The sequence below is a fragment of the Lonchura striata genome, chromosome 3 (assembly GCF_046129695.1).
Source record: "Lonchura striata isolate bLonStr1 chromosome 3, bLonStr1.mat, whole genome shotgun sequence".
Lineage (NCBI taxonomy): Eukaryota > Metazoa > Chordata > Aves > Passeriformes > Estrildidae > Lonchura > Lonchura striata.
The window spans coordinates 106,320,050-106,344,392 of record NC_134605.1 but is presented as its reverse complement, the minus strand read 5'-3'; the positions used below and the strand labels follow the sequence as shown (position 1 = coordinate 106,344,392).

Below are 24,343 nucleotides of genomic sequence, written 5' to 3'. Positions count from 1 at the left end.
ACCCCCACATGCTGGAATAAGACCCAGCTGTTGCCCAGTCTGCTAATTTTTGGCACTCCATTAGGTGCTGTGAACATGAACATGGTTAGTTTAAGCAGGAAAATCTACCATCACAGTATGCTGCAATGACAGCTTAGTCACACACATCCTCCACGCCAGGCACCGAAGGTGGCATTATTTATGGTACAAACCCTGGTAGGAGGTTCAGGTGGTTTGGACTCCACTCTAACACCATCATGCAATTTCCCAGGGAAATGTAGTGCTCGCCTCCACCTAGGAGAGCAAGGTCGTACCAAGCTAATATGGTCTACATAAATATTTAAATATAATAAAATGATAAAGTTTTAAGAAAAAAAAAAAATTTAAGGAATATATAAAGAGCTCGAAGTTCAGCTGTCTACAGAGCTCCACTCAAATCAGAAGTAGCAAGCCTTCTATGGAAACCTTTCCAAAAACCATTCTAGGATTAGGAATATTTCTTAAAACTCTGTAGGGACATAAATCATTGCTGCTGATTTGCACATTCTCATAGTTCAAAGTCTAGTAGCACCAAACTGAATTTCACTGGCTGAGAATAACTATTTCCATGAGCAGACATTTCTAAATTAGGGATGCTGGAAGATATTTTTGCATGCAATTTCAATTCTCATCTACACACTCCCAATCAAAATTTTTTCCTGTTAATGTTGTACAAGGATATAAAAAGAAAAGGATTAAACAAACAAATTCAGCCTCTGCCCAGCAGATGTATATTTTTTAGTAGAAAAGCAAAAACAGAAGGAAAAAAGATCAAATGCCAAAAAGCAAGCTAGTGGGGAACTGGGAATGAAGCTGAGCACACGATTTCAGCTGTAGATTTCAGAGTTTAGGCAGCAGCTTACCTGATAGACCTCCTCTTGGTTCTTGGGTGTCTAAATGCATGCCCCAACCTTATAAAAAACCTTTGTAAACCAGAATGAAGACACTGGTTTAATGCCTCAGAGGAAACTAGCTGCTACACTGAGAAGAGGTTCAAACCTATTCTTCTCCAACAGCCTTTGGGATACCACACAAACGATGAGAAAGCCAGAGATTTGAGTAAAGCAGCAGCTGATCACTCTGCCTCAGGTACATCTCTGAAACAGAGAAAACAGACCACTGCCCCAAGATTAGGCTTTACAGGAGGTACATTGAGCAACTCCAACATGATTGTTTTGGAGGAGAGCTACTCCAACCACTGACAGAGCCTAAAACACACCGCATGATGAGATAGAAGGAATGTGCTTGAAAGCTGTAACAGAAATACAGTCCAGTCCTTTCAGGTTGGTGTAGTCATCCTGTCTGCTTTCCTCAGGTTACAGGAACACAACATGTGGAAGAGAGACCATAAGCCAACAGGAGCAGCCATCAGTCATCTTCTCTTCCAGCCATTTCCCACTCCCAGTTTCAAGTGCTTTCTGCACTCACACACCATGGGCAGCTGCTGAAGCTGCTACACCACCAAGAGACTGTGAGGGATGGAAAGAGAAACTCCTGCAGATACACCTTTTCCCTAACACAGCTCTCAAATAGTAACAAGTTTGAGACTTCTCTAGCTCAGACAATTCTTTGACAGAGAGTGATAAAACCCATCCACACAGCCAAGGATCTGCCCTCAGCCAGCAGTAATTAAAATTAATAATTCACAATTATTTTCATGGGTATGTTCAGAAAGAGACACCACCAGCTCGCTGACTCTTCAAAGCTGACAGACCCTGAAATAGGCTGTGGTCAGGTACAGCGTGTCCCTGGGTTTCAAGAAGTTAAAAACATGCTTTGCATATCAATTCACCCTTCCACCCTCAGTGCTGACAGCCAGAGCCACCCCTGTCTTCCAGCCCAACACCTGAGCTGGCATCACTGAGAGGGATTGGTAAGAAAATAGATTTTTCAAGTAAGTACTGCTATGCCTATCATTATTACTGCCCTGCTGGAACTCAGGGCCCTGTGAGTGTTAAAATTTCTTATTCTTGAATCGCAGTGTCTCCTGAGCTCAAGATTGCTCTCATTTTCCACACATTTGTATTATGTTTTTAATCACTATCTTCTTCCCTTTCAGCTTCATTGGTCACTGCTTATGCTATTCTAAGGTAGAGAGGTTTCTAAGGTACAGAGTAGCCTGAAGGTTATCAGTTTCCATGCCTCAAAAGCTACTGAAGAAATTAAAGAGGTAAAAGAATTAATGAAATTCAACATAAGGCATTAGGACTGTCACTTTCTGGAACACTATTTACTTATACTAGCAATTTTTATGGGACTGAACATTTACTATTTATGATAGCAGCCTTGATCAATTCTGCTCCTTTGAAACTTACCATGGAAACATAAAAGCATCTGTCTTATGTATATAAACCCAAAATGTGCAAGCAGCAAGACCAAGATCGTAACCAGTGCAAGGAGGAAGCAATCTCACACCTAACAGACTGCAGATCCCTCAGTATCAACCTGCACAGTGCTCCTTCCTTTCCAGCAACTGGAATATTTAATTTTTACAATATCTACCGGAAAAAAAAGGTTTTCAGCAGATATAGAGAAAGAGGAGCAGGGTAATGGGATTGTCTGCTTCCCACCACATGTGTTCTGTAGTTGGAGCTCAAAGCTGAATTAAAAAAAGAGATGGTGGAAGATCCAACTTCTTACATAAATCAGCTCGGCATGGCTTTCAGTCAGAAGACTTGAACAGATATTCTGCCTTTGCTAAAATAGAAAATTGTCAGATTAATATGCTTGCCTTTTTAACTAGAGTGATTTTTGTAAGTAGGTATAATGTTGTGCAGGAGACAGGAGGACTGACTGGAGAATGAAGAGTTATGCAGGCAGGGCTCAGGAAATGTCTGTCTTTGGGAAATTATAAAAGGAAGTAAACAGAGTAGAACAACAGCAGCACACAAGAGCAAGAGTCTCTCTGGCCATCAGCAACACTACAGCAAGTCTGCAAAAGTCTGCAAACATCACCCCTGACTTCTTTATGTTTTATGTACAGTACCAACTTATTTTTTCCCATATTGTTTATTTAACCCATGTGTCTCTCGTATTGTTCACCCCAATTTTTAGTCACTACACTTTCCTAAATACACTCTAGATCCTCCTTAAGCCACCTTCTCACTGAAGATGGCATTCAAGGCATAAGGACCCTAAAATTCGGGGCTACCCCCTCAACCTCTCCTTTCTGCACCAAGAGCCCTGCACTTGCACTTGTAACTTAAGACACAGTACGAATATTGCCAACTCCCAGATGGGGTCTCACTTCATCACCTCCTTCCACAGCCATGAGTATCTGCAGCTCACAAGAACAGCAGGGATCAGTGGCTCCTGCCAGGCTGCCAGGGAAAACCCAGCCAGCATCCCATCTTCTCCCCTGCCAGGGTATTTGACTAAAAAGCCTAATTTTGATTTGTGCACTTTATATGTTTATATATTTTTGTCTCACCTCACAAAATTTTGAAAGTTATCTGGGTGAAGGAACTCAAAGGTGTGAAGCAGAGAAATAATTAAAAAGGGCGGGAGCCTGATTTCATCATATATTACAAGCACTTATCCCTTTGGAAAGTCAAGACTAAATTAATCACAGCTAAAATATTTTACAAGCTTGTACAAACTCAACAGGGACCTTGACTGAACTCTAGAATGTGGGGAAAAAGAAAAACAGGGAAAGTGGAGAGGGAACTGTTAGAAGAACCATGAAGAACCCCAAAACAACCTTAGGAAACCAGAAATAGCACCAAAGAATGGCTTGGGTTGGAAGGGACCTTAAAGGATCACCTAGTTCCAGCCCCTCTCCCATGGGGGACACCTTCCACTAGACCAGTTTTGTTTAGGAACCCATCCAACCTGCCCTTGAACACTTCCAGGAGGGGGCAGCCAGAACCTCTCTTCAGGAAACAGCCAGAGCAGGGAGAGCAGCTGGGTGGGCACGCAAGTACATGGGGAAGATACAGCTCCCTGAAATTTCCTGGCTGTTCAATAGAAAAAGAAGACATCCCAGATGAGCAGGCATGGACTTGCTCTCCCCCCCAGAGATGTGGAGCAGCTCTGTCTGAGCAGAGATGAAAGCCCTGTGTCCTCTTGCAGCAGCCAGACAATCCCTCTAGAGATAAAGTGATTTAAGTAACTATACATTTAATAAGGTGAAAAGGGCAACAACACAGTTACATTTTTTATTGTTTTGAACTACATATTGCTTTGCAATTCTGTTCCTGTTTTAAAAACAAAAGTAGCACTTTTTGCAGAGCTAACATGGTAAGAGTATATGAACAAGGCAAAGAACACAGAGAGAAGTACCATCATTTATTAGTCCATTGACAGAGAATACAGACAAGCTTGCAGACACCAGGACCAGCAGACAGATCTTCACAGAGCAAGGACCACTGTTCTTTAAATACATAAACACAAATGGACATGTTTATATCTACAAATATATAAAAAACTTTCCTACCTTGCTTTAAAATCCAAAATGCTTTCTCAGTGCTGACAATAAATAATGCTCAAATTTCCTTTGGTTGGAGAAAGAAAATCACACCTAAGAAAAACAGACCATGGAAGACCCTAGCAGCAGCAGAAGATGCCATTAGCCATTACCTACTGTGATTATGGAAAAATGCTATTTTTTATTCTGCAGCCTTTGTTTGCCATTCTTTTCACTCACCTTGAAAATAATTCCAGGATTTAAGTAACTAGGGTCATCTGGGGGTTGTGTGCTCCTGGATAAACCTCCCTGGCCACTCCCATGGGAAAAAGAAAAAAATCCAAGCAGCAACAACGAGAAGTTTTCAGTTTTATGATATTCCCTTCCTACTTTCCAAATGTAAATTCAGAACAGTTCCTGTAGAGACTGTAAACACCCACACAACTTTCCAGGTGGGAAAAAGGTAAAAAAACCTCAGACCAGTAAATCTACAACAGCGATTTCCTTACCCTTCCTTTGAGAAGTCACTGGATATAAAATCTGTTGCTGCCTCATGGACAAACGCACACAGAGCCTTTGGCACAGGGAGAGATGTTTCAGGGCAGAGTGAGGATTTGATGGCTGTCTTAGCTCTCCTTGCACACTGAGCAGTCTGCATAGCCTAACAGCATTAGCTTACTAACAGATATATTAATAGGTGTGGGGGGGAGGGAAAGGAAGAGGGGGGAAAAAAGCCACTAAAACACATTACACCTACACATCTCACTACTAATCATAAACTCAGATAGAAAGCAAATTGCTTCTCCAGGACCAGGAGAGAAAGAAAAGAACAATAAGCCTGAAGGAAGGGGGGGAAGCACCTATTTTCATCTTTTTCTGGAAATATACTAATTGCTATATTTATCAATTCATGATAAGGAATGATAAAGTAAAAAGAAGAAAAAAAAAAAAAAACAACCACCACACAAAAAATCCCAAAAAACATCTGAAGAACTGCCACAACATCTTGTAGTTAGTAATTTCAGAGTGATAAATATAATGTTGGCCTCAGACTGCTAGAAGGATTAGATTTAGCTGTAAAACAAGTAGTGCAGTTAGCAGTTGCTGTTGGGTCTGGTGTTAGGATTAGAAAGCACTGCTAATCACAAGAAATGTAAAAAGATTAAGAGGTGATGGTTGCCAGTAAGGTTTTAAAAGCATCTAAGTGCTGGAATTCATTTTGGGATTAAAATTCCTCAAGTGAAAAAAAAAAAAACAGGGAGAAGAAAAGTAAAGGATAGATCACAAACAGCAGCCAGTTCCACCTGTATTGCCCACAACCCTTTCCAAAGCATTAAGAGAATTAATTGTGGAAAAGTGAAATGTATGCCATGGCTTATACTGAATAATCCTAGGGTAGCTTTAGGGAGGAGAAGCAAGTATTTCTATTCTGGTATCTATGAATGAACTACAGCAATCTAAAACCTGTTTGAGTTAGGAGATTTTGCTTACCAAAACCATGCCTGGATAGTAGAGTTGCAATTTTCAATGGCATTGTAACAGAAATTATGATGGCATTTTGTATCTGCATCCTTTCAGTAGGAAGGATAAGATAACGTGGGTCTCCGAGTTTGCTTCCAGTCTGTGTAGATTCACCTCCAAGATCAGTTTATATTCTTAGCTACTAAGGATAAGCAAAGCTCCCCATATAAAATAATTTATATGCAAAAGAGAATTCTCCAGGAGGAAAAATAAAAAAAATAAATAAAATAAAAAAAGCAGGAAAGAGAAAAAAATTAGACTGCAAAGATCTCTAAGTAAGCACTAACTTTTAATAAACAAATTTGAATTTTGGATGAAAAGTTTTACTAAAAAGACATTTTAAACAGTGCATTCTACAGAATTTTGATCAGATCCCTTATGACAGAGTGGTCTCCTCCAGCATCAAGTGCAAAGTTCACTGCTGGCACCCTTGGCCACCACCACCCCAAACTGCACACTCAGAGGACAACACCTCGAGGAGAACACAACCTTCTGCAAAGCCCACCAGGATCCCAACAGGCCTGATGGACAGGCAAAAGCTGTTAGCGGTGAGGCCACCTAAAATTTGTCTCTCTCTCACAGTGGCCCACATTTATCCAATGATTCAGAGTAAAATTCAAGTTCTACCAGGACATTCTGTAAGCATTGCCTCTGTACAGATGCATTTCTCCCTGTGCCTCCAAGGGGCTCAGATACTGATTCAGACCAGCCTCTATTCAGTCATTACTTTACCCTCTGTAAATCTAGACCTTGCTATTACAAGGGTTGGGGGACAATATGAAGTAAGATCACTTTATCATTTTCTACACACCTTTCAGTTAAGTGTTCCTGGTGTTCCTGGATTTTCAGACTCTCTAAGTCTGCTTTTCCCTTCTCTTGCCCCAAAATGAACATTTTTTCCAGATGCCTGTAGCAGCAGCAGAAATAACCATCTTCCAAGAGTTATAAAACAGTTGTATTAAATAATAGAGGTGAAAGCAATGTGCATGATTTCTGCAGAAGTCTTTTCAGTAGAACAGATAAATTTATTCACTGCATTATGGAACAGTTTGAGAAAACAAGATCATACAATGTACACTGGCTCTATTTAAATTGTTTCATTTCTATTCATGAGTGCTCTGATTAGATACACTGAAAATATCATCAGTAAGAAATAAATAATTCTGCCAAATTAATAGTTGTTGATTTCTTTTACCCGAAAATGGAAGTAGCATCTCATTCATACTAGACAAAGCAGCTGTAATTTGGATATATCGATCTTGTTGGTTCAAGTCCACACAGCACACAGGTGTGCATCTACATTTTCTTAGTATCAAGCAACTTCTATAAAATTGTGAGTGCTTTTATGAGTGGAGAAGGGCTAATATGCACTTTGCATGAAGAGGCTTAGTAGACAACTAGGTATTTTTTTTCTTCTAGCTGTTTTCCCCAAATAAGAGGGTTGAGAGAAATAAATTGCTTTAAATGCAGAAAATTGTTTAGAAATGGTATTTCAGGGAATACAGGTGAATTTTCTGTATCACATAAAATTAATCCAAGCTCAGCAAATGCTCTTTAATTAGAAACACCTTTAGAAAGGAAGCAGCCAGAAGTAACTCTAACATCTTTACATTAAGGCAGTTATTAACTAACCCCAAACCAGCTTCTCCAGGACCCCCCCTCCCCATAAAGTGTTTTCCTGGAGAAGCATGGAAAGGGATGTATTTGTGCAAATAGACCAGAATGTATTATTTAGCAGAAAGATCTGACTAATATTTTCTTTAGGAAAAAACAGACTAAAAACATAGAGTTAGTATTTTGTTTTAGACATTGCAGAATGATGAATGCCAAATGTCCGCTCAGCTTATGAACATCTGAGAAAAAACCCTCCACATTTTGAAAAATTTATCCAGTTTGAGTCAACAGTGAATTCTTCTTCTAAGAATAAAATATAATTGCTGTAACATTTCAAAAAATTTAAATGCACAGCTCAGTACCTTAAGAGCAGCCTGTTTGCACAGCAGCCAAGTGATACACCTCAGAGAGCTACTGTTAGCTACTGCAGGGAAGATAAATCAAGAAAATGCTGAGTTGAGGTGCAATTTGACAGTTATTAGCAGAACAGGAGTAATTTGATGAAGGAAAAAAATCTGACAAAATCTCAGTTCACAGCAACAGATTTTGAAAGCCTATTTGCACATAAATTGGAAAAAATAATTCTTGCATTAGAAACTGATGAAGATGAAACAATATACCCTAAATCCTAACATATTTGAAATTATTTTCTTTGATTCAAAGCCGATAATCCTGTAACAGGCAGTAACTAAACAGGGGCTTTAACAGACTTGCTCTGCATGTTGAAGAGACTGCACAGCCTGATCTTGATCTGGGGCCATTCAACTATCAGAATAACTGGATTTACTGCCATTCGCACCTTTGTTTTTGCCATTTCAAAGCATCTACAGCGTGCAAAGCACTGGGCTGTGTTTTAAGCATTAGCAGCATAAATATCCCCTGGTGTACCGTATGCTTCACCACTTCTGCCTTCCTGTAAATCAAGCACACAGCCAATCATCTTTTTTATGTTGGGCTCTAATGGCAGCTCTATTATTCAAAGTCAGGCTGTACAGAGCCATGTCTCACGGGGACATGAAGCAGCTCAGGAGCAGGTTTATGATTGTGCAAGGGAAGATTCAAATCTGGCCATGATCTTCCCACAGCAACCCCACCACCTCTTCCAATTTATCGGCATCTTTCAATTTATCTCTTCTGTGCAAAAGACTTTTTAAAAAAAACAAAACTCCTGTAAACTGGAAAAACAAATTAGAAAGCCTTCTCTGCTCCTCAAGAGCCACCTCTTTGTGTCCCCATAAATGCTCAACGTAAATGTTTTTGCTCACATACTTGTAAGTAGATAAGCTGTTCTTTACTGCATTACAATTAGATGCATAGATTAAGAGATACTTTTCATGTCATTATATCAAGCTTTTCTACAAACATACAAAGGGATTTTATAGACTGTTGTTTTTTGTGCTTACTACTGAATTCTCCCACTCAGCACAAGATGCAGAAAAGTGAATGATACTCTCCCTGGGTTTACAGGGCCCACCAAGAACCATTAAAAAAACAAAAAAAAACAACTTAACTATTATTTCAACAGTACAAACTGTTCTCCCATGGGGTTTCTCTTTTTCCTCTCTTCCTCCATTCATCTTTCAGTTCATGAAGATAGGGAACATGAAAACTAAATGGATTTATGTGTAAATAATTCATCTTTTCAGGCACATCAAACTAATACCTGAGTTCATCCAAGGGGTTGGCCAGATGTAGCTGATTCTAGTGGTATTTTGAACAGCATTCTGGAGAGCTAGTCACAAAAGGCTGCAAGGAAATGCTGAACAGCTGTGTTGATAGAGTTGTTTTTAAACAACACGTGTTGAAACTCTACCTATCCTTACTGAACACAGCTGACAGGGACACATTCCCAGCCGTCCTGAACTGCCACTGCATTTTGGAGACTCGTGTTTGCACAAGACAGGCTTTGTGAGTGGGGTGAGCTCTGGCACATCTTGGGAAGACGAAGAGAATTACAAAGGCTGAGCATCGTTTTCCTACCAAGTAGCAAGAAAGCACGTGGCAACATAAAGCATCTTTAGGAGCACGAGTCCCACAGGGCAGACATCCACACAAACTGAGCTGATCCTGGGAGCCAAGATGCCTTAAACCAAGGTCCCACAGAGACTGGGAAATGAAGTGATGGTCATAACTCTGCTTCTCTTTAAGCCATGAAGGAAAGTAAAAAGTATTTTGCACATTTTTTTAACATCCTAAGTACAAACAATGGATTAATTCTTGCGGGAAGTCCAACAATTAACCTTTACTATACTTGCATGTCATGTTTCTAGAGCTAAATAAACCATAGCAAACTCCTGCAGCTAAAAAGGGCAAGAAGAAAAATCTACGTTTTGTGGTTGTTTTTTTACCCTTTTAAAAGCCAAAATCTAAACTGTTCCATTCTGCTTGCTTTAATAACACAAGTGGTCTCTCTCCTGCACATGTCAGAAGAGGAGTCTGCAAAAGGGAAGCAGGGAAACAGGTCTTGCACACAACTAATATCTGTTCCCCTGCTTTACAACAACTTCTCATTGTACAAACTGAATTAGAAAAACCTGCAAAGAAAATACAGTTAAATTTCAGAATATAACAACCATTTTAGTAACAGTGCTTTGCCTGTGCAGGAAATGGTTTCTTAAAGTGAAGAAATCATTTTGCCATGTAGAAACCTTGAGCAGGTTAGTAACCCACTACTATACCAGAGATTAATTTCTGCAGACAGCTTTGTATCTTCAAATTCACTGAAGTGGAGATTTATTGCAACAAAAACTGAGAAAACCACTGGAGGGATATGTTGCAAGTGGAACAGGGCAAAAGGAAAACTAACACAGAAAAGACAATATTCTTGGATTTGCAGTGCAACTCTCCCTAATTTATTCCAAGAGAGTTTCTGTTTCCAGTCTACATTAACATGGCTACTACTATAACTTATATCACACAGAGATAAGATTTGGTGAAGAGCAAAGTTTTGCAGAATGTTCTTTGGATGAGTTTCCTTAAAAAATAGCTGAAAATAACTTTAAGAATTATCATCTTAATGACATGCTTACCCTTGAGGGGAAATTTTGAGCCCTTCAGCAGAAAGCAACCTCACTGCAAGCAAGATTTTAATGGCTCTGAGTTATTGCTTATGCAATGGAAGCCCTCTTTAAAATCAAACATGTTTAGAAGTGTCCTTGTTCTGAAGCTGCCTGTACTGAGCATCTCATCACAACTTTATGCTTTCATTCTTTGCAGAGCAATTATGTCCACAGACCCACATAAGCTGTCTGTGACATGGACTCTTCCACCTGGCTAATCTTCCCACATTACATAGAAAAATTGTCTCACAGTCCTTGTGTGTGGAAGCCACTCTAAACCCAAATGTGCAACATTTTCTGTCTGTAAGGTACATGTAAAACACATGTGTGATGAGGAAAAGTACATTAATTGCTTATGACAAAGAACCACCACAAAGCTGTCCATCATCATAATGAAATGCTTACAGTGATCCCTATCGAAATACAGTCCTGACCTTTGGTGATGTGGAAAACAGTATTTATTCCCTACTCCAAAAACTAAGAACACTTGCTGCAATCTCTTGCTTGGAAGTCCAAAACTGATATAGTTCTCACTCTAGCCCAGCTGACAGCATTAGCAGTGGAGAAGCTTGCTTCCAGAAAAAATGGAATGTAAAAACAAAGTTGCTGTGACCTTAACAATAATCCTGTTTGCATATTACAATACATTTTCCTACTATAACAAGGCAAAGTCCCTTGTGTTCCGGTCAGAAAAAGTCATCTTCCAGTAAAAGCATACTGTGATCAATAACATTTTCTTAATATATTATATTATCTCCCACTGAAACACTTTTTCATTTGGCATTTCAGGCTACCGAGTAGGGGAAATTCATGACAAAACTAAGATAGTAAATGAGATACTGCAAATTAATTCCATCCAAGAGCAATCTTTTCGTTCGTGAGCAATTTGACAAGCCAGTGTTGTCTGACTTCAGCAGAAGCTTTCTCAGCTTTCAAATACACATGAAACAGAAGAATCTGCTCCACTACCATACCCAACTTCACTTCAGCCTGCATAATTTTGTGTTAAAATACATTAGACTTTCAACAGCCAACTCTAAGACCAGAATTAGTGGGGCATACTTTAAATATTAGTTTAGAAAATACACTGAGAAGTCTGCCACATCAATCCTGTGAAATTCTGTTTTTGAGTTACAGCCCGAAACATGGCAGAGCACAGGAAATCTGCACTTCCTTAGAGGATTTGCCACAAACTCTCCTGCAACCCAGTCCTGAAAAGACCTAAGTGAGCACAATGCCAGGTGAAGGATCTCAGTACAGCAATGTTCAAAGACAGCTTCGTCACAATGGGCATTATAGTCAAGTGCTTCTCCATCTGTACATCTGAACTCTTTTTTGCTATGATGAGTTGCAGCTTTATTGCCCCCTTGGAGTTATTGTCCTTCCACAGGCTGAAAGGGTGACCTGGTGGCACACAGCCAGGAGCAGAGCCCATCATGATTTTAGCAATTGCAGTTGTGGATTTGCTGAGAGCAGCTGGTGTTCAGTGTGGTCCAGAAAGGTGTGGTCCCACAAGAAGGCTGGGGTGTGTGCAGGATACTGGGATATTGTCAGTAGGATTAGTTACAGGCACCTGATCTTGGCACGATTAGGTGAAGAATCACTGCTCTATTAATATTTCAGCAAAAGGAACCAGGGGCAGACAGCTGTTGAATATTCATGCCGTAGCAATGCTCTCTGTAGGAATTCTCTAGCAGGCACATGAAAAGGATGCACCATTACCCCAAAAAGTTTACCATCGAAAACCCCAATTAAAGAGATATTTTAGCATGTACCCTGTTTTAAGCTCACAGGACAGCCTCACTGATTAATTGTATTCTTACGGTGAAGGATGTGCTCCATTTTTATTAACTCAAGACTCATGTTGAAAACAACATAAAAGGAGTGGGAGAAAACAGATGAAAATTTAATTTACATCTGCAAATCCCAACACATCATGAGATCAGAAACATGTAAAGGGCCAAACAACTCATCTACCCAAGAAGTCATTCATAAAAGATAAACATCCTTTTTAAATGTGGAGGAAATTCACGCAGGGAAGATGCACAGTACTCAACTACAAAATAATTCCAAGAAGCTTCACATACATTTCTGAGTAAGAGGAGGCAAAATTAAGATTGGTGCCACTGATAAGAAGGAGCACAGATGACATTTTAAGCAAACTAGATGGGAAGGACAAAATAATCAGTGTTTTGAAGGACAGGACTATGTTTATGCAGGTTCCTGGTTGTGGGGTTTTGAGGGTTTTTAAATTTTTTTTAAAAAACAAAATAAATTAAGCAGAAAATCTTCATATAAATGAGTATTTATAAAAGAGCCTTTCTAGGTGAATCATTTCTTTTACGATTAATAAAATCTGCAATCAGAGCAACAACATTCTGATGACTTTTTGCCATTTGCAATTATTGCTCATCCCAGCACCAAAAAGCTCATTATTATTAAAGCTGACAGAAAGAATACTTAACTGCTTTTGTAAAAGAACTTACTTTTTAAAAGAATCAAGTTTCTAAGGTTTCTTTCTCCTTCCAAATCTTCTGTGTGAAAAAAAGGCTATCCTAACAACCCCTGTGTATGTCACCTTTGATTTCCAACACGTAATTTGGATAAAAGCATCCAATTTGTACAGTAACACAATGCATTATAGAATAACACTTCTTAGGTTTAAAAGCAGCCTACAAAAAGTATACAGTTAACATAAATCTGTGCAAGTACAAACATACAGTTTATACCACAAAAATACATATTTTCACCTTTTTATAGCAGTTTTCACCTAAGCAACTAAAAGCATTTAGGTTACTGTAGAACTTGTAGCATTCCTGTGAATTAGAGTGCATAATCTCTATTTTAAAGGCATGTAGTTGAGGCAGGTATTACTAAGACGGGTGTAGAAGAGACAGGAATGGGAAGCATATCCAACTCCAAGCTTTGTGACTAAATCCATGTCTACTTGACATGTACTATCTATAGGCAGAAACAAACACAGGTATTTTTGTTTTGGCATCTACAGAGATGTGAAGACTGAGTGTTGTCTGTGCCTCACTCCATCCTTGCTCCCTGACATAACAGCACAATAAAATCAAGAGTCCTCTTTAAAAAAAAAACAAAGCACCCAAAAACAAGCAAACAAACAACAACAACAAAAAAAAACCATAAAGCAACCTCCCCCACCAACAAACAAAAAAAAAACCTCTGACAAAATTTTAAAAACCAACCAAAACACAAAAAAAAAACCCAAACCCCAATACAGATGCTGTTAAATGGATGCAAACTCACAAAATACTGCCTGATTCACAAGTGCTTGGGAAGCACTGATTTGAGCTTTTTATAACCATACATCTCCAGTTTGTCATGGTTAAAGGTGTGGAGCATGTGGTAAGCCAGAATCTTCCTGGGGTGTGCAGTAAGAGAGGCAACAGGTGCAAGCTGCATCAAGGGAAAATCTAGTAAGGGATAAAGAAGAATTCAGAGCAGGTGCTTAAGCAGCAGAATGGCTTTGTGGGGAGGCTGCACAGCTCTCATCCTCAGGGGTATTAAAGGACTTTCTTGGACATGGACACAGCCCTGAACAACCTGCCCTGCCTCTGCAGTTTGCCTGATTTGAGCAGGAGCTTGGACAAGACAATCCCTACAAAGTGAATTGCTCTTTGAATACCATCCCAAAGACAAGCGAAGTTGCTATTGGGTTTCTCTGCTGCATCCCAAAGCTTATCACAAATTCACCCACAAAATATGACCTTGGATTTCTGTGACTAACTTTTTTTTACTTTATTTGGCTTGCTCCTTCTTCTGAAATGGATAAAATGGAACAAATCCAAATCTTTGCTTTCACCCACTTGGAAACTGTGAAAAATGAAAAGCAAAACACAATCACTGTGCTCAAGTTCCTAAACACATGTGGTCATTTGAGTTTACACACCTTTCTGACCTCTTCTCCTAAGAAATACTCCAAAAATCAATCAGTCTGCTGTGCAGGGAGACCCACAGTTATTAAAATAACTTCACCAAAACAGCTCTCAACATAATTTCAAATTCCTCCCTACCACTCGCACTATTGTAAGAGGTGCTGCATATGGTGAAAATTAATTCAGTTTGAACCAGAAAACACTGGGGTTAAGTACTTCTTCAGCTGGAATACAAAAACTGCAACCACACGTGACTATCAGGATATACAGGGCTACAGTCAACATGCAGAAATACTATTTATATCCTTCAGAGAAATTGAGTTAGAAGGCTTTTTAAGGGGAACAGCTGAACTAGGAATATCCAAAAATGGGTGAGACAGACAAGTGTGCAACTCCTACGTGCAGCTCACTACCAGAAGGAGACAGTGGGAGCCCATCCTGAAAATCAGAGCTTTTTCAAACTATTTCTCTCATATAACAGAAGCCTCCAAGAGAAGCTGGACACACCTGGCTTCTCATTTCAAAATTACTAGTTTTTTAATTCTTTTGTTACATATATAACCAGACCACTGTGGCAGAAATGCTCATGGGCATCACACAGCCCAACAGAATCACTTTGCAGTAACTGGATATTCAGCCTAAGATTATCCCAGACATTTCATACTGATGTGACTAGGCAATGTGGCAACTTATCACAAGCCAGATTTACTAGACATTCTCCACCACAGAAAGTGAATTAAACTGTCACTCATCACCATATGAGCTGCACTAGTGTAACTACTTATTCATGAGTTGGACAACACTTTTCTGAATTAAAACCAGCACACTTTCTTGCAAGTCTTTATCCTCCCTTCTGTACATTTTCCTTTCTTTCCACTTCTCTTATTTCCTGCTCAATTGTTTTTTCCTCTGACTTTGTTTAACCCTCTTTGCTCCACTTGCACTCCAGTGCATTATTTTGTTATCCTTGGCAGATATAAATAGAGAGATTTGTACAGGAGCTCCAGCCACCCTGGCCAAACTAGTAACGAAGAACTCAGCACAGGACTACTGATGTCCTCTTGGTCCTTCCCCTAAGGAATCAGGCAGCAAAGCTTCCAGGACCACAGGACTACATCTCCTTTCCCCAAGAATCATCTGATCATCATGTCAAGCTAAAGCTGACACTGTATTTCTGAGTGTCCCTTCTCTGGAATACTTCCCAATACATGGTCTATTAAAATACAGGAAAAGCAGATGTATTACTCATCATGAGGGCCAACAAAAAATAAAAGAAAAAGAGTAGAACATTTGATTTAACCACCACTACAATTACAGTTGTTGGCATCTGCAATTTGTAGCATCACTTACACACATGCAGGGACAAACATAAAGTAAGTCTTGTTCATAACTCAAACTTGATTTCCAGCAAGTTTCATATACATATTATTATATACACTATTTATGGCTGTGTACTGGCAGTACAGAAAAAAGGATTAAATACACTCTCTCATGCACATTTGCACACACCCAAGCATACACACAATTTCCTGATCTATTGTGAATATACCAATGACAGGAATTGAAAAATAATTTTAAATTATCAAAGCTACATGGAAAGCTTTAAGCTAGCTGCTCATGGAAATAAACTTATTTCCAAGAGTGTTTCACTATTTCCAAAGTGTAGCTCATGCACATTTATGGGAAGAGGTTGCCAGAAACATTGTGATGAAGGTGCACTGGGGATACTGAGATGTTCAATAAGGAATCCTGCGAAGAAAGAGCAAATGCTGGAAGTAAGAAATGTATGACAGCATATGAGAAAGATTAAACAAACTGAAAATATGAAAAATAATATGGGACTTAGTGGTCTTGACACACAGCAGGTATAATCTGAGCCTGCAACATGCCATTGAAACAAACACAAGTGTGTCCATTCTGAGCTGTGCTGGTGAGAGCACAGCCAGCAGGCCCAGGGAAGCAATTCTCCCCTTTCCTGCAGGATTTATGAGCCCTCCAGAATAAGAAGGCTTTGACATACTGGAGAAAGGCAAGTGGAGGACAGTGGTGTCTAGAAAAGAGGTCTCCCCCAGATCTCACTGTGTTTTCCAGTTCCCCAAAGGGAAGGGATAATTTCCCAAAGGGAAGGGAAGGGATACAGAGGGAACAGATTTAGCCTATTGTTGAAAGGCCAGTGATGTGACAAGAACAAAGAAGCTGCAATAACGAAAATTAAGGTTATAAATGAAGAAAATATCCTTCATGAGGTGGCGACACATGGTAACAGGGGTCTACAAAATTTTGGAGTTTGCATCCTTGGAGATATTCAAAACCAAACCATATATGGTCCCCAGCAACCTGCTTTAAAAGTGATGTTGCTGTGGGCAGGAGGCTGGACTAGACAACTGCACAAGTGTTATCCAGCCTGAGTTATCCCAAAAAATTAGATATCTGGATGGAAGAAGCCAGAAAGCTGGTCAAAGGAAGACAGGAGGACAAGAAACAGCATAAGGCAAAGAATTAGCTCCATAATGAAAAAAACAGAGAAGTGCAAAAAGAAGCTAGAAAAGGGAATAAGCAAGAAAAACAGCAGGCAGGATCAAGACTGAGGAAGAAGCAAAAAAAAAAGAATGAAAAGTCAAATGTCTGTTCACAAAGTTGAACTTTCCTCCCATAGGCAGGAGGGGTGAAAAATTCCACAAGAGTCATTCAACAATGAAGTATTTAAGTTTCTACTGTAATGTGCATAGTAGATTGGATAAGAGAAGGAATCAGTTATTTCTTTTCCCTTTCCATGCCCCCAAGAAACCAACTAACCTTCTATCTCCCTTTTCCAAATATTTGAACTCAATCTTGTAAACTTCAGAGATATTTTAACCATGTACATTATGAAGATTCATTTGTAATATAAAAATATTCATTTGTAATATAAAATTATGAAGATTCATTTGTAATATAAAATTATGAAGATTCATTTGTAATATACAAATATTCATTTGTAATATAAAAATACATGCACTTTTATCAGCGTAAATCTCAAAGTTCACTATGCCCAAATAAGCTTCTTACAGCTTTTTACAGTTTTATAAAATATGGCCCCATGAGTCTAGGCCTATATAAAACAAAAAACATTGCTCCCTCTTGGAGCTACACCACCAAATTAAAATAGTCCTGATCAGGCTTACAGCATTAGCATTTACCATATTACAATATCTTTCTATTATAACACAGATGCTCAGCTGCACATGCTGCAATTGGGACTTGCTGCAGCCACTAAAAGAGAAAGCAATGCCCAAATTGTGTTTGTGTAAGCCAGGAAGACACCATGAAAGAAAAAACACACAAAAAAAAAAGAGATATCTACACACTTACCCTACGATATCCACAATCTGTATCAAAATCAGCCTCAGGTCTAACAGTCAGTAAACAGGACAGCAAACCCTTGCATTTAGCAGAAGATTTCTGGGAAGCCAGATTACCTAGAAAGAGTTGAAAAGAGTTACTTTAACACACAAAGACAAAATCACCTATGTGTAATGAGAATAGGCTTCAAATAAATCACAGAACCGGAATTAAAAAAAAAAAAAAAAAAAAAAGAAAAAAAGAAGAAAAAGGCTGCTCAATGGGAGACCACCATGATCAGAATAGAGAACTTAAACCCCAGAAGGCGACAGACATTTGTTACAAAGCACAGAGTTAGATGCTGGTAGGCACTCAGGGTTTAGCAAAAAACATCTAATACCCAAGGTAACATGGTGTTAACCCTCTAATCAAGGATGTGGAGGAGACCAGAAAGAGCACAATATTTTGCTTAATTAGTTGCTATCAAAGAGAAGATGAGTTCAAGCACTTGCAAAAACAAGGCAATCCAACACTATTTAAAAGTTTAATAGTGTTCTAGAGTCTTTGGTAACACAGAGTTTGCCCATGAAATCAAAATAATCCCTGGAGATAAATTTAAAGGAATATATCTCATTTTAATGCACAGAGTAAAACGTCTATTCATTAAAGCAAAGCAGTTTTATCCCTACAGTCTCCATTTCAGATGCAATACATATTGAAGTAATCTTTATGACAGGAAGTGGCATGTAATCCTGCAAGAATGAACTGCTGTCGTTATCTGCAAATCAATACAAATTTTTTTGAAGTGGATATAACTGTGCCTATTGATTTCACGTTTTTAGCCCTAGAGTTTCAGTTTCTACCAAGAAGATTCTTACAAAGCCAAGATTGCTGCATACATGTAACTGAATTGATAAAATCTGAATCTGAAGTTTACAGTGCACTTCCCTCTGCAATGCAATTGGGGCTTCTGTCCCATTGCCTCAGCTTAAGTATTTTCTCATTTTATATAAACTTTACTTTTGTGTATTATTAATAATAATTTTGAAGTGGTAGAGTAACACTCCACTAATCCAACCTGCTAGCTATGGAAAGTTTAGCACACAAAACATCCCCTTGGAAGCTATCTCCCTTCCCTGCTAGGATATTATTTCAGAATATATGTATGACTTTTGCTATGTTTAAATAGCCTGACCAAGTAATTTCCCTTGTGAAAACCTGAAACTGATGCAGTGCTGAATATTTACAGCCCAAAGAGGTGTGGTGAAGGTGAGGATGGTAAGGGTATGAGCACACAGAAAAACTGAATGACTTATCCAAGGTCACTCTGTGGATTAGTCAGGCAATGAGCTCCATTAAGAGTTTAATAAAACTGCTAAATTCCTACTACATTTCTGCAAATGAAGCATACAGCAACTTTGGCTTGACTAGCTGACGAAATGGCTCATGATGCAATGAATGATCTGTGATGAGAGCTGGCTGAAAGGCACAACGCACTATCAGCCGGAGAAACGAGGTAAAAAAGATCAAACTACTAAAAAAAAAGCTTAAAAGCATGAGATTAGAGCCAGATGAATGACATCCCAAATCAGGTTAAGAAAGCTGAAGTGCTGATAGAACTAAATCTGGCCAAAGATATCAAGGGCAAAACCAAATGCTTCTATAGGTGCTTTTGTGCCTACAGGGAAGACTTGTGAAAATGCTGGCCCTCCAGAAGGAAATGGGAAACCTAGTTACTTGGGATATGGAGGACGTTAAGATACTCAATGACTTTCTTGCCTCAGTCTGAGTCACAGGTGCTCCACCCACACTGCCTGAGCTGCAGGCAGGGACGTGGGAAATGAAGATCCACCCCACTATGAGAGAATATCAGAGCCAAGACCATCTACAACCCTGAAGGTGTTCAAGGCCATCTTTGAGTTGGAAGGAACTTCAAAGGTCATATAGCTCCAAGCAGAAAAAACTCTCTTCTGTCTAACCACTATCCAGCTGCAGATTAATTTATTGAAAACATAAGATGATGGAAGAGGAAGCACATGAAAGGCTGGGGAAAGTGTGGAAATGTGAACATCATGCCCACATTATCCCTCATCATTATAGTTCAGTCCATCAAACAGGGCTCCATGCTCTTCCTAAGCCTTTCTTCTTCACAGGTCTAGACTCATTTTAGAGCTGAGACTTTTCTAATAGCTGGTCTACTTATTTACACTTCTTGTATATGTTGTTGTGACTTTTTAATTTGAGTATTTCTGACTTTCACAAGATAACTAAGGAATATACCATGGACTGCCTAAAAATGTTGAAACAAAAAAGGGAGTATTTTCTTTGTTTTGCTTTTAGTTTGCTGAAGAAAACTTAGTGTTTTCATGAGGCAGTTTATGGAAAGAAAAAAGAGGAAATTACTCAAGGGAGCAATTTCTGTTTTGCATAGTGACTCATCATATCATAGTTACCCCATCATCTCCAAGGGCAACACCAGGCCAGAGCTACTCTGAAAGATCTCCTTAGGGAATCTTCACTTCTCAAAGCCATCTCAGGACTCTTGTTCCAGAACTTCACAGAATAGGAAAAAAACAATTGAGACCAATAAAAATAAAATGGGTTTCAGATAGGAAAGAAGCCTGAGTAGCCAATGATAGTTTTACATAAAGGAAATCTTTTTCTCTCTCACCTCAATAATGAAAGACATGAAGAATATTTACAAAGTACATGGCAGGCTCTAGACAGTAGTGTGGTATAGAAAGGCAAAACAGAACTCACAGCTGGATACGGGACATCTGAAGAAAGAAGAATCAGAAGGAAATGAAGGAAAAAGAAAAGCAATTACTTGTCACCATGAAAATGGTACACAAAGATGGGCCAAAGTTCAAAATCTGTTTGCTTACTCTTGGATACACAGTTCCAGAGAAGTGTAAAAAACCACTTGGGGAAATACAAAGACAGACTTAATGGTCTTTAACATACTGCAACTTACATGATTTACTAGCATTTGGGTGAGTTTTCTTTCCCCTGCTATAGAAAATCTTGTCTGCTTACAGGAAAGGATGTTAAGCTTACCAAAACTTTACTGCAGTTGTGGGGGAGCAACACCTGCCAGGCAGTTCTGAAGCACTAAAATAAAATATTGAAACTGGAAAAGGCAGAAACACAGCAAGGAGCTTCAACAGCAAACCCAGGTTGTCTCTCATCGTAGTGTACCACCCTGCACAGAGGTAAAACCTGCATTCCCTGTATTCTCATGTAGCTGAAGATGCCTTACAGGCAGCCTTATCTCTCCTTTGGGAGTCTAACTACTGCAAAATACACAGGTTAAGGATTCTGTCCTGTGCCCATGCTTCTAAATTAAGTGACTTGAAGCAACTGGATCTAAAGGTATGTACTTTAGATACTGCATCTCCTCCTTCCTGAAGGAGAGAGCTCTTTCTTCAGGTTAAATCAGCTGCAGGCTGCAAGCATGAAAAGTTGGTGTCAGCTCACCTCTCATCTACACAAGTATCTCCATGAAGGAATGGAATAATCAGAAGTGCCTTTGGCATGAAAGACCTGGTGAGTGAGAAGCAGGTCTGCGTCTTTTAGAGAGGAGCTTTATCAGTTGGACTCCCCTCTACTCTTCTGGGTTGCCCAAAGAAGAGTTCAGCTGCACCAGCAAACAATGAGATATGGTAACAGCACAAGCAACAAGCAGAAAGCTCAGCTTTTAGTAAATTAGAAAAGAAGCTTCCAAAAGGCAAGAGAGGAAGAGACAGTGATTTCATACAATGTCAAGCCAAAACCACAATTTTCTTATGCAGCAATGCACTATTTCAGAGCTTCTCTGTCAGAGACAAAGTATCCAAAAGCCATACAGCAGATCTGAAGAAAGGCAAGGAGCAGGCAGTGACATTTGGCAACTCAGTACAGGGAGGGACTCCTTGTTCCAGAGCCTCCCTGAATAAGAGATCACTTTCCCTGAATAAGAGATCACTTAACACAGAGCTGCAAAACATGGACCTCAGTGAGGATGCAATGCTCCATGCAGTGCCTTCCCACATCTCACCTGTGGTTGAAAAAACTATTTGGACAAGAAGGATGAAGCCAAGGATGTGGACATAGTTATCGTAGGTTAATTACCCGGAAAAAGTTTAATACAAAAATATTCTATGAAAGCCTGCCTGTGCAGACAAGCTATAAATCAACTCTGAAACACTAAGTGCTTTTAAAATTCTCTTTACAAGATGCTCTGCCCTGAAAACAACCTCTCCTAAGTCAGGTACCACAGCCTGGGGCAGGGGCTGAAGTGCAGGAATGAAATACCAGACACAGAACACCCTATCTGCAAATAAACAAGGCAAAGGAAAGCAAGTCAGAGGGAGGGAGGAAAAAACCAACTCCGGCATGAAGTATGAGCACTTGCAAGGCAGGCTAAGTGGCAGCAGAAGGGTGCTACAGGCAGTGTATCTGCCCAATCAAACCAGTCACTGCAAACAGCTGAGCACAGCTGGGAAGTTGTGTGGACACGGGAGGGAAGAACAGACCAACACACCCAAAGGTGTGAGTGCTGCCAGGCTGGGGACAGCTGTGTGCTGCTATTTTATCTGTTATCTTTAGCATGATTACCATGAAAAGCTTTATAATGCCTAGAGTAACCTGTTGTCCTGCTGTTGCCAGAAACCAAGCAAGTGGTCTGAGAAGAGAGTAATTACAGATCCCACAAGAAGCTACACAGGCTCAGAAGTTCAGCAGAGCTGCAGCCAAGAGTTGCAGGCTGGGATAGAAAAAATAAAACACAGGGCTGGAAATGAAGGATGCATCCCTTTTCACAGTCCCACATGACTTTATGGAAAGGAGTGACTCCTCTGCACCATGATGTCTGCAGAATAATATTGTTATGTTTACCCTAATTTATTATTTATTACAGAATTTACAGCTCTCTCTTTTCCCCAACTGACAACCAGCCAACTACTAATTTGCAAGCTAAAATGCTGTGAGGTCTGTAGATCTCAGGGCATTTGCAAGCCATAAGGATTCTGAAATGCTTGGGAAAAGCCTGGCAATGCTGCCAGTCCTCACTAAGGTCCAAAAAATGTAAGCCACAGCCACCTAAACTAAGGAACTACCTGAGAAAAAATGACTAGAGAAGGATGTCTGCACATGCATAATGTTCAAATATTTATAGAAAACTTTTTAGCAGCAACAAATGAGAGCATCACTGTACCATCACCCCTCGGTTTGAAATGATAATTGCTAGACACCTAAAGCTACTTGGTATGTTTTACTGAGTTTCTCACAATCCCACTGATCTCTCTGAAAACAGGCTGGGAACTATGAACATCTCTTCATCAAAGATTTAGACACACAGCAACCCCTGAGGTCACTCTGTGCAACAGCTGAAGTCCCCAAACTCAAATGCTGGCCTGTGTTTCAAAGGGTTAATAAGTGGAAAGGGAAGGGGGGAGTAATATTTACTCAGTATTCCCCCTGTTCCATAACATCAACAAATTAACTCCTCCTGTGACATCACATAACTTTTGAGAAAACATTTGTGATTTAGAACTGGCTGTTGAGTTTGTATTCCTGCCTGGATAATCACTTCTTTAAAAGGAAGTATACATCAATAATATTCATGGGGAGCTTCATAAGAGCTTGGCAAACAGTTCTGACAAAATAAAACCTCAAACATAAGGATTACTCATAAAATGCTACATCAACAACTCTTTTGACAGACATCTGGATTATGCTCCTCTTTAAAGGGGAAAAACAAAGATGTCACTTCGAAGTTTAAATGGAAACACTGAAATATGCCATTAAAAATACCACATCATAAACAAAGCTATTTTTGCAAACTCAAATGCAATGAGCAATTATGACAAAGTTTGCCAAGATAATTTACACATGCCTTTTCATTTTAAAAATGCTTTCAAAACACTAAAAGATGTACAGATTACAGGTTAGTAATGAGTTTGCAGCCCTAGGAGATCAGCTAGCCAGCACTAATAGTCTGTCAAGTCCCATCTTTTTTTTTTAAATGGCCTTCAGTTGATGCTGCAAATGAAGTTAAAGCATAAACACCAAGCCAACTGAATGAAGTTCCAGAAAGAAATGCAGACAAACACTTTAGGAGGCCATCCTTAGAGCATGTAATTCACTATTCCTCCCCCAAACCATGTTAAACATAGAATTGCTTTATCCACATGACAAAGTTCTGTGGCATGCTGTAGTTAAGACTCAAAATGAGATCACTCTTAGGATGCAAGTAAAAACTTCTAACTCATTCTCAGTTTATTTACTTTTTTATTCCCACTAAAAGCTCAAAAAAAAGCTGCTGATATGTCTGGGCTTCAAAAAAAGCTATGTAAAATATTCCCATGCAAAAATATTCCCATGTTTATTCAAAAATTATGGAGCTCAAATGGATCATAAGTGTTCAGTTAAAAATTCTTAACTCTAATATTGAGGGTTCTTGAAAGACAAATACATACAATCTAGTGAAAAAGTAGATTGCCTTAGAGTCAACTTCACAATTC

At 39.3% G+C, this 24,343-nt stretch overlaps 1 protein-coding gene across 2 annotated transcripts in view; it reads right to left on the bottom strand.

Annotated features, from left to right (window-relative positions):
- KLHL29 (kelch like family member 29) overlaps window positions 1–24,343 on the bottom strand; it is a 386,334-nt gene that overhangs the window by 302,395 nt on the left and 59,596 nt on the right. For both annotated transcript variants that reach the window (XM_077782446.1, XM_077782447.1), the window contains exon 2: window positions 17,871–17,977. The gene's annotated coding sequence lies outside the window, so the exon portion shown is untranslated. The remainder of the gene's footprint in view (window positions 1–17,870; window positions 17,978–24,343) is intronic.